The sequence below is a fragment of the Epargyreus clarus genome, unplaced genomic scaffold (assembly GCF_041222505.1).
Source record: "Epargyreus clarus isolate Ecla_fem2 unplaced genomic scaffold, WU_Ecla_fem_2.2 ptg000003l, whole genome shotgun sequence".
NCBI lineage: Eukaryota > Metazoa > Arthropoda > Insecta > Lepidoptera > Hesperiidae > Epargyreus > Epargyreus clarus.
Window position 1 is genome coordinate 12596539 of NW_027332211.1, and position 12193 is coordinate 12608731.

The 12193-nt window shown below is 34.1% G+C and overlaps 1 protein-coding gene across 2 annotated transcripts in view; it reads right to left on the bottom strand.

Moving 5' to 3' along the window:
- LOC140754366 (uncharacterized) overlaps positions 1-7021 on the bottom strand; it is an 81482-nt gene extending 74461 nt beyond the window's left edge. For both annotated transcript variants that reach the window (XM_073089371.1, XM_073089379.1), the window contains exon 1: positions 6758-7021. The gene's annotated coding sequence lies outside the window, so the exon portion shown is untranslated. The remainder of the gene's footprint in view (positions 1-6757) is intronic.
- Positions 7022-12193: the final 5172 nt, after the last annotated feature.

A 12193-nucleotide genomic window follows, 5' to 3' on the forward strand; every position in this document is an offset into this window, starting at 1 on the left:
TGCCCTTTGTACACCAGTTACAAGCTGGAATGTACATTATTACTGGCGGAGCAAAAGGCGACGGCCAACAGATTAAAATATAATGGGAAATTTAAGTGATTTTGAACATTTATTGAAGAAAATATAAATTTTACCGGCGTAGCGCAGTTACCAAACTAGTATGTCACGCAGCGGATTTCAGGCTCGAATGGCAATTGTTGCCCATGGATATACATAGGTGTCCATCGAGATAGGATTATAATCCTACTTGAGGGCAATCACAGATGCTACTCATGAGGAATAAATTGAAACGATTTTTATAAATCTATCACCCGTACCACACTCTTCAAATCACATAGCAGCAGCAGCTTATCTGCTGTTTTTAGACAAAAAGACAAAGAAATATATCAAACTACAAAAAATCGATATGATATTAAACTAGGCAATTGTTTAATAGTTACAACCTATTTAAATATAATTTCCAAGAATCGAAGCAACCAATTGCATAAAGCCTTTAACGTCTACCTGTCACTTGGAAAGAAAATTGCTGGAAAATACAATTTCAACGACGCCTCGGACCTACATAGCCTACATAAGCGTGAAATCAAACGATTTTATTGCCTTCACAACATAATAGCCGGGAATTGTAGAGCGTACGATATTGCTTTATTTATTCATGGATAGTTCATTATAGGCCAAATGAAATGTATCTTCATTTTCATAACATTTTATAGTTGTAGCAGTTCAATCGTTCAATTCGATTTTCATTAGCATAAAGTTTTATTAAAACTGCAATTTCTTTTATTGCAAATATTATTACGTAACGCACAGAAAACTAGATTTCGTTTTGAATGGAAATTTATTTAATTAAATGTAGGTTGGATAAGTGCAAGGCTATGGATGCTGGCGACATAATTATGAGGCAACGACTTACATAAAATATAATAATCTTAGTCCTAAGTAATTGTAAGACATTCGCGATCGGCTTCAAGTATAACCCTAGTTTCATATTAAGTTAGTTGCAGATGTCCGTCGGTAGTGACTTACCATCAAAAGGAATGCATACTAATTTGTTACCAAAATGTAATAAAATATTTGTTATATTCAGGTCATTATTCAAAAATAACACACATTAAAAAGAGAAACGAATCATAAACGCAAACATTTGAAATATTCCGGAAACATCTATTTTATGGCCACCTCAACTTACACGAGTTAAGTGGTTGTAAAATTAGTCAATAAGTGATATCAGGTCATAAAACGGGCTTTGAAACTTTAACTCAAATAATAACATTGGGATTCATAAATAAAACATCGAAGAAGCACCGACAATGTTTAAGTGTGAAATATTAAGTGCGCGGCATTCGAAGTTCGCAAGAAAATGTTTATGAATGTAAGAAGAAAGTTGGGAGTTCGAAAAACTTTTAACGTCTTTTCGTGGAATGAGGATTACACGGGAACTGCGTTAGGTCAACCGCGCTGCCGATAATGGAATAAAATTGTGATTCTTTCACGTTCTTTCGATATGGGAATTATAGAGTTTGCTTTTTAAGTATACGATTAGTCGCAGCGTTCGTTATGAATTGCTTTCGGTGAAACGTTAATACTAATTTCCTATTTGAATTTATCGTCCATCTAGGAATGGCTCTACAAAAATCGATTAATACTTACAACAGGTGGTTTATGTTTGTTTGTTGTTTTCACCAAATATGCAAATAAACCAATTATTTGTTGTATATGTACTTCGAATAGTTACGAGTAACATTTAAAACGATTTTTTATGGTTACTATTACACTACAACAGGTGGACTGCATACTCTTTTACTGTTTATATATTAAATAACTAGAGAATTATTATTTTAACAAAATAACTCAATTACTTAAAATATGGCCGATGTAACACTTCCACATATTACGCGGATCCTATGACAGCTCGTCAAGCCGTTCGGGCTATAGAGTGTACGAAATAATGAGACATACATGATGTAGATGTGCTCAAAAAATGATACCCTTCACATTTGTGTAAAAATATAATACGTACATAATTTAAAACATTAATTGAGAATAACTAAAATCATAATTTTAATGTGTCACTTTTTTATAATATAGGAGTAGTAGACGAGCATGCAGTCCGCCTGATGGTAAGTGGCTACTGCCGCCCATGGACATCTGTAATCAACCCCAGATAGGATTAGATGTTCCTACCTGAGGTCGGCTACAGATGCGCCACTACCCCTGAGGACTAAGCTGGAACGACTCGGAAAAGTATGTCTCTCTTACCACACCCTTCAAAACAAAACACAGCAGCGCCTAACACTGCTGTTATTAGGCAGAAATAGGTATGCCGGTGGTGCCGCCGGAGTCGAACAACAAAGGGTTCTATCACCTTGAAACTTGCGTGAACCTGGGACCCTCTACACAACAAGCTGGAATGTACCCACTGTGCCACATGGGTTCGTCTCGTAATACTTTGCGGCACTTTTAAACCAACAAGCAAAGTATCTTTTTAGTTCCAATACCTCTTGATTCAAGAAAAAAAGAAACAGCAAAAAGTTCTTGCAAACATTTAATGAAAATAGTTTCGTACAAATAAAGTGCTAAAACAAAAGCTCCATTCGAGCTTTGGTCTGTTTACTTTTTATCTGTTGGTTAATTTAACAGTGATAAATAAATACGTATTATATAAGTATAGCTATAGTAAAGAATATTTTTGTAGGGAGCTTTTAAATAGCTAAACATTTTTTTCTAAGAACTCTGGGCATAGTGGAATTTAAACATTACACAGCTGCGCACAACCTTCCTCTCAAAAGGAGAACTATTGTACCTATAGTCGCCCCTTCATTGAAAGGTTACCTTCAATCAGTATGACTGGCTGGAACTTCAAAGTACGTACTGGAACAGCTCTTAAGTTTCAGTGGAAAGTTATGAATGCCCGCTGACTTAAATTTCTAAGTAAGCCGACATTTTAATCTTCAGGAGTCTATGATTGGCTTCAGTTAGAAACTTGGTCCTATATTGAGTTGGTTACAGATGTCCATGTGCGGGAGTGTTTGCTTACTTCAATCTTATAAAAAAATTACAAGCTTTCATGCCATATGTAACCCCTGAGATTGAAGTTTCTTAAACCCATTTTAATGCAAAATATCGGCAATAAAAACGCATATCGTGAGTACCCGTTACATAATAAAATGGCTCATTAAAGTTATATAAGGAAAGATTGCACACCCTCTAGTTAAGCTTAAGCATCAGGCAGCCATTGTTAGATCTTTATGAAGACTATTAAAACTATTGTGAGTCTGTAATATAAAATTTAATTTAGAATTTTAATAAAAATTCTGTGTTAGTTCAGAAATTGAGAAACGAGCCGCAGGCGGATTCTGCCGTTATATAATACGCCCTTTACATTCAGCTTGGGTCGTCTAATTGGTTCATCTAATATTAAGGTGCAGTCGATTATGCGCGACTAAATTACGGATTCAATCATGTCTATTCATATAAGGTACATTCCTTATACAATAAGGTTGCGGTCAGATTGTCTACAACGTGTGGTACAAACTGTTTTGTCTATCGAGTTTTTTATTAAAAATATTATGAATATTTTACAATTTTAAATGAGGTTTATTTTAGAAGTGTAATGTAATTGTGCTTGCATTTTATTATGTATATTTAACGTGATATAAATTATTTAAAGAAAGACTATTATATTTTTTTATTCTGAAAACCAGTAACTGAAAGATCGAAGTATCTTACAAACTTAAAATAATATTTTCATTAATGTACACAGTTATACACAATTTATGTCACCTTTCAAAGAATTGTTTTTTATTTGTTTGCCAATCAACAAATAACATCGCAGTCAATAGTGAAGTAGAATAATTAAATTTAATTATTTTTAAATGGGTTCTTACCAATGAGCCGAACATTGAAACAATATAGTTTTGTCGTTCACAAACTGTGTGCGGTGAGTGGCGAGTCTTCGGGGCGGTCTGGTATCAATTTACTGTTTACAACCGCCGGCCATCAAAGAAACCGACTTGGACTAATTGGTGGTAATAGCAGACCGACCTCTGTGCGTCTATCGAAAGTATAATGAAATAACTTCATTTTATTGGTCATCATTTCATATTGATTGGTGTACCACTTTTAAATTTCATTCATTTATTACGGAGCTATTATATTTAAAATATAATTATTATGCTGCTGTAAAACTCTTCGCGAAAATAATACTTTGTCAGAACACTGTACGTTATTAATGTAATTTAACGAAATAAGGATCCAAAATTAATGTTAATACATTATTCAGAAAATTATATATGGACTCTTTTTTATCTTTATAACGTACCGACTCTTCATATACTTAACAGGTAATATGACGAAAAATAAGTCATGCGAGCATTAAATTTAATAATATTGTTACGTATTAAAATTGTGAAATTGCTTGTAAAAATTTAATACAAGCATGTCATCAACAGATGGGCACATATTACGAATTTTGTTACATTAACTCCATAAACGAAAACCAGGAAATGACAATTTTTTCATGATAACAATTAATATAAAAGCTATTAATATATGGTTATGGGTATTATGTTAAGGGTACTTCTATTAATGATCCTCGTATTACTATATTAAGTAAAATTTATTAGTAAAATATCAAAAATGTAATTTACGGGATAAAAAATATTTTAGTAGTAAATCATATATAGGTTTATACATACTACTTACACAAGCACCACAGTAGTATTAAAATGATATAATTAATTATATATGATCAAAAATTAAAATACTAAAGTAAATAATAATGAGTGAATGAATATAAGAGGAAATTCTTAGCGGTAACATACATTAAAATTGGTGAGTGAAAAATATAGAGCAAGGAGTATCATAGCATTATAAGGTAGGCACTATACACGCTGTGATTGATCAATCACAGAAATTGGTGCGACACGAGCAACATTGTCTGCATACAAGGAAGATGGTTGGCATCCGGTCGAACAATAGTGGCATGAACTGAGCACCAATAAGAGCCAATGGTAAGTGGCGTTCGTAAGACTGATTGCCTGGTCGTATGAATTTCGGGTTGAAGAGACCGGAGTTTAACTACTAGACTGATTTTTGGAAATTATGTGTGTATTACAAATTAACTATTTACTTGAATAGTGAGACCTTCCAAAGAAACATTTAAATCACAAAAAATGTCAAAAGCGTGAAGTCTATAAAACCTCAATTAGCCATCATGGTGAACTATAGCTTGCCCCGTTCCCAGCAATGGGACTACAAAAGATTGTCGATGAAAATTATATCGTAGCCTAGAACATCCCTAACACTTCTAAGAAATTAGAATTTCATCACGTGGCTCTACATATCGCCTTTATCATTTAGATTCAAGTAGATACGTAAGTCAATGGATACTTACTTAATTAAACAGTCGCCCTAATCTCTCAAGTATTCAGTGATACTATCGTTTGACATGTTAGCTAGCCCTCTGTATGTACGTCTATAAATTACTACTATGTAAATTAGTCGTACTACTAACGTGGACGTGTGAACGTAGCACTGTAGTTATAGTAGGTATTAACTAATTTATATGGTAATGAAACTTTTTAAATTTGCAATACCATGGAAAACACGATAAAAACACAGACACCTTAAAATACAGATGTTTATGCACGAAAATATATGCCGACTCGGCTACAAGATTGAATATAACTGTCAATCCGTCCCGACTTTTGCCTTTCATGCGTTTGTTTAACCAGTTCCACTGTTAACCCTCGTCACCCCAGTTATATAGGTATCTCAAGATTTTTCCGTCCGACGATGTCCGTAAAGTGGAAATTCCTCGCATGCTCCGCTCCAGCGAACGCGCTCACTGACCGGGAATCTAATGTTTCAACATGAAAAAGATACACCGATAAATATTTCATCCGTCACATTTGCGATACGAACCTACGCGCGTGGAATAAAATGCAGCACGCATAGGATATGTTGGTTTTTGGATGTCGAGTCGGTGTTTTTAAGTTTTAAAATTTAAGGAGCTATGACTGATCGGACGGATATTCGTTTAATTAAATGTAATCAATATAGCAGATATCTTATTCTGTGAGATCTGTGTCAGCAGTAAGAAATAAAAATTATTATTATCTTACCTCCGTTTCATATAATTTCAAACTCGCTATAGGCGTAATAGACGATCAGAGTAAAATTAATTGAACGTGCCTTCTGTATTTTCTACGTTCCAATTCACTACAGGGCAATGTTAGTAAATGACGAAATGCTCGTAAAGTAGAATTCTCTTGGAGTATTTTATTTGACTAATAATGGGTTTATTTCCACGTATCGTATGACGCGTCTGTCGCACCACTAATTTATGTACGCGGTCGTCCAGCGGTCAGTCATTGTTAAAAGTTGAACCATGCTTTTACTTCAACTCAAAACAAAGAGCCAAGTCAAACAATAACAGTACTTAGCGAGACGCGAGTAAGTGGAGATTTGATAAGTCAAACAAAACTTGAAGTGGCTTTTATCGAACTTCTATTATTCATAATTGATAATCAAAAGGCGCTTGTTTCGTTAAAATTTATCAACCACACCACGTGATAATGTTGTGGGATGGGTTGATAACATTATACATTGACCCCCGTTACAGACGTTAATTTGATTAATGCCCCTATAAATAAAGGTACGTACTACATTAGTACCAAAACAAACTATAACAAAATCATAAACTTACTAGTTTCTAATAACAAAATTAGTAGCATTTATTTACGCTAGTACGTACCTGTTATTCATATATAAGTAGCGTCAATTTTCAATAAGAGTCCATTCAGAGAAGAGCCGGTAGTCGTTATTAAATTATCATTAAACGGTCACTGAACAGTTCAGACGACGTCCAAGCGAAGCACAGGCACGGATAAATCCAGGTCTTGTCGCACAACACAATAAAAATAAATTTTAAGTTTTTAATTTTTAACTCAAAAATTACGAGATCGCGGCAGCGTGAGCGAGACGACAGACACGCACTCTCTTCGCGAGCTTAGCGTAGACTGACGATGTGCGGCTTGAGCTTTTCTAAATATACACCCCCCGTCATTTCCCGCGCACCCTACGAGCGCAACGCGTGTTCCATGCAATTTTCTATAAATTTTCGCATAAGCTCCAAAGCCACGCTGTCAAAAGCTGTTTTTGTTGGAGCTCAGCCGTGGGACGGGTGCGTTTGCTATAATTGAATTACCTGCCCCTAATTCCAAATATGAAATGATTTTCAAATGTATTTGCAACTTCTGAGCGATGTTTAACTTAGACCGCTTAAGTATTGAAATTGTTTTCGAAACTTTAGAGCTTTTGACAATGTTTTTGTATAAGAAATACTTTTGAGCTTTTAACAATGTTACTTTAGTTTTAGTTTAAGTGCTTAGTTTCTATTGAAATCAGTATAAAACTATAGCATAAGACCTAATCCTTACAGCAGTTTTCAAATATATTTTAATTATTGCTATTGTAAATAAGAAAACCTTAAAATATTTATACTTTTTATGACTTTTTGGAATCTTTACAAGTAGTTAAACATTACATGGAAGTTTTAACATGACCTTTAGTTTTTTTATATATGTTTCTTATATATGATATATATTTGTCTTTTGTTGCTTTGTAACACCTGCTGCAAATTCTCTACATCCACCCAGGGTTGATTGGTAGATAATGCCATCAGGCATTACGCATTATGGTCCTTTTGTACATTTATTTTTAGAGGAGATACAATAAATTTTAAATAAATAAATATGTATGTATAAATGGAATGTTTTATCAACCAACAAATAGTTGAATAGAAAAGTAGAGTTTGAGAGCTTTTCTTCAACTTTTGAAGTAAGTGATAACGAATTTCTAAAAAGTTTGGAAAATCCAAAAGTGCACGACTCATAATGCTCATTTAATTATGAAATATATAAAAAAAAAAATTAAGTCGTTCAAAATTAATTGCCGAAAAAACAGCTGTAGTAGGAAGAAGGTACTGCACAAGCGCCCCTGGTGGAATAAATGTACATAATATCTATAGATATACAGTCTTGTAGTTTTCGTTTTTTATTAATTGCAATTAAACGACACTGAATTAATTAATCATTCGCATTCAGTGACCTACAATCGTCGATTAGAATTTTTAAAAAAAAAAATTAACTCAAATGATGGATTTTTTCACAAGTTACAGTGTTTTCAGGTTTCACACATGACGGACAGGAAAATTTTTTGACCTATTTTGGTGTTTTTTTCCAATTCTATTGCAGTAAATCAATTTTTAAAAAGTATGGAATTAATCTCCATTAAATTACCTCGACAATAGTATGCAAAATATCTTGATTCCGTGAACTATCAAGGCTATAATAATAAAAATAGCCGCCAAAATGAAGCGAAAATAATTTTTCGATCGTAAAGCACTCTCTGATGCTTCGCATCATGAGTCGTGCAATAAGCACTTGAGAAAATCAGTAACACCTTCACAAACCTTTCCTAGAAGATTGAAGTAGAGAAAGAGCGTCTGATGAAAAGTGACTACATCATGATAGACATCTGTAATCAAATGGAACAGGGGTTCTACCTGAAGCTGATCCGTTGTTACTCCTGAAGACTGAGATAGATATAATCTTTGTTTTTTTTATACAATATAGGAGTAGCAGACGAGCATGCAGTCCACTTGATGGTAAATGGCTACTGCCGCACATGGACATCTGTAATAACCAACCACCCAGATATTCCTACCTGAGGTCGGCCACAGATGCGCCGTTACCCCTGAGGACTAAGCTGGAACACCTCCGAAAAATCTGTCTCCCTTACCACACCCTTCAAAACGGAACACAGCAGCGCCTAACACTGCTGTTATTAGGCAGAAATAGGTGTGGCGGTGGTGCCGCCGGAGTCGATCCACAAAGGGGTCTGCCACCTTCAAATCATAAATAAATCACATGCAAGTGAAGGTGAAACCTTTCCACCAAAACGCAAGAACTATTTCACGTTAGATATCGGTGTGATGTCGACTGGTATACAGTTCTACCTTTCAAACCTTAACCATAAAAAGCTAAAAGCCAAAAACAAGGTAAACATTTTGAAATCATCTCACCAGAATGTTTATACAAACAAGAGCAAAGCAGAGAAAAGGATTAACCTGCAAATAAGCTCTGAAACACCGTCTGCATAATAGTTTAGGTAAAAACCTCCCGTAGGTAAGTCGGTTAAAATACGGAGTTTTAGAAATGTGCATCCGAATTCAAGCGAGTTTCGTTTTAATAAATATGTAAGTACTGTTTTCTTTACATCTATACATATAAATAAAATTGGAGTGTCTGTTTTTAATATTGAAATAATCGCTTTTTACTACATTCATATGAATATAGGTAAGGACTTTTATTGGCAGGTAGCTGATGTAATAAGGAGTAACTTAGGCTATTTATATTTTAGCTGTGCCCCTGTTTCTTTTTAACGCGGGGCACAGCTAGTTTATTATATTTTTGATCATGCTTTCAATGCCTTCTTACATATTTTTACCCGTCAGCGGAGGGTAATGGTGTTCAAGCATATGTACATTGTACGTATGTATGTCTCATTCCTTAACATTCCCTACAGCCCAAATGACGTGACTGATTTTAACATGAGGTATCTTAGGATTTGCCTAAACTTTGGAATTGACATATCCTATGTATTTTATTCGGTTAATAATATTTAAGCAGTGTAATTTGTCTCTGCCCAAAATTTTAATATTGGTTGTTTGTTGTATTACCGATAATTAATTGCTATTGCATTATAATTACCCTGTTCTACTTTTACATTACATTTGTTTATCTTGTGTGTCTTTTGTACCAAATTATGAGCTGAATTCCTCATTAATCTTGCGAGTGCAATAAATTGTTTGACAGACTAACGAGCGCTTAATCTCTAGCTTAGAAATAGTATGTCCACGTTTCATGCATTACTTGGGATATTCCTGTCTCTGAAGAGTTGTACTATAACTCTATGCAACTTTAAAAAGAGAACACAAGTTTAATATAAACGGTGTATGTTCAGTGTACACAATTACACATGTACTATTCTTGTTAATCCCTGTATGATTGAACAGTACAATTTAATCATTTTAAGTGCTTCCAAGAAAATGCTTTATATTTATAAAGAGACCGAAACACACAAAGTATATAAAAAAATAAATAATAAAAATAAAATACAACTTCAACATTTTACAGTAATAATTAATTTAATTTTTGCACTTTTAAAAATAAAAAAAATTATTAATTCAATTAAATACTCATTAAATCATGAAAAACTTACCATCAGCTGGATAAGCTCATTTGCTCAAGTAAAAAAAAAACACATACGAATAAATAGATTCCTGCTACCCACACTAAATATGGCGACACTACAAAGACAGTGTTTACACACGTCCCAACCATTTCATTACACAAAGCACAAAAGCAGAAGTACTGTTTACACGCCGTCGAACACTAGCACGCTTAGTGCTTTACGGAAGCTCGAAAGCTGGACATACGTAAAGCTCTATTTATTTGCTGTAAAAATAAAGTTGTAAATTAGAATTATATTATATTATTAGTTGTAATTCAAATATTTTACGCTATAAAAGTTTTTATGCGTGTTAAAGGTTGTAGAATTTATCTCTGAAATGTATCTACTTATTTCTAAGTCGAAGCAATTCTTACATTTCGGTGGATAGCTGACAGGCCTACGTACATATCCCCACAGGAGAGGCAACGCATGCGTATTCGTTTTAAGATTATTTTAATTAGTATAACACCTCTTTATAATACAGGAGTAGCAGAAGAACATGCAACCCACCAGATAGGCTACCAGTCCAGCAGATAGGATTAGATATTCCTACCCGAGTATGTCTACAGATGCTTCCTGATGTACCTACAGCTACCCCTAGGACTGAGCGGAACGACTCGGAACAGTATGTCTCCCTTACCACACCCTTCAAATCAGAACACTGCAGCGCTTAACACTACAGTTATTAGTAGAAATAGGTGTGGCGGTGGTGCCGCCGGACCGGAGTCAAACCACAAAGGGTTCTACCACAGTTTGTAATGGAAGTGTGATAAATTAGTGGATAAATATGTATAAATTATTATAAATGTTGGTTATTATGAAACGTTGATTTTTGGTATCCCTTCTGAGCGTTTTAACAGCAAAAAATACACGTCGTGCTACATGCGGTAAAAATCTAGAAAGTTAAGTTAACCCTATTGGATTCCAGAAACCTATATAACGTAGGTTTCTTTATTGAGGAGCGGAAAGCGACAAGTATATTTCGCGTCGTAGCAATAAGAAGCAGTGTATACAATGTCCAAATGGGATCGCTACATAGTTCTATTATCATTTCAATTTATTATTTTTTTTCCACTCGCTATCCTTGTATTAATGTTAAAGGGAATATACGCTATCCTTTCTATGTCTCACCTTGTCTATCCCCACAACTATTACCTTAAAACATACCTTACTAATCCGTATTTGACAAGCGCGATACACCATGGCCTTATCACTCTTAGATAGACCCATGCCCAGCAGATTTCGATTCCTCCTACGTAAAATATCGTAATCCACAAAAGTACCTTTTCGTTTTTATTGCATAAATTGCCTTATTTTAATGTGTTTTATCGACACAAGTAACGTTATAAAGCGTGTAAAATAAAATATATATATAGTAAATGTAATAGAGATACCTGCAGAAATGCAGATTTTATTCGCATTTTATGTTCGAAACTTTGAAACGCTCATCTGTAAAGTTGTCATTTGCAGTTACGATATTATACGTAGGAGGGGTCAATTTATCGTCGCAATAAAAATAAATAAATTAAGTTATAATAAATATCTAGTAACATTTATTATTTTATTGAGCACAGACTAATCTTATAGGCATTTTCAAAAACAATTTCTTTGGACAATTATTAATTACCCGGACAGCCAAAAAATAATGTCTACTGAAGGTTATCTGCCTAATCTAAAGTAGTGGCGGGAAAGTTCTAGATCCCGTAAAACAAAACTATCAAAAGGCCTCAGTCTAGAACATAAACATTAGCAAGATATATGCATATAAAACGATTTGGTTGGTTATTTAGTACCTAACTACCTCCGATGAGCATCTATCCATCAAAGTTATATTTTTTTTTCGTAATTAATAAGCTGACAGCTAAGATTTTACAATGACCGAATTAATATTTAA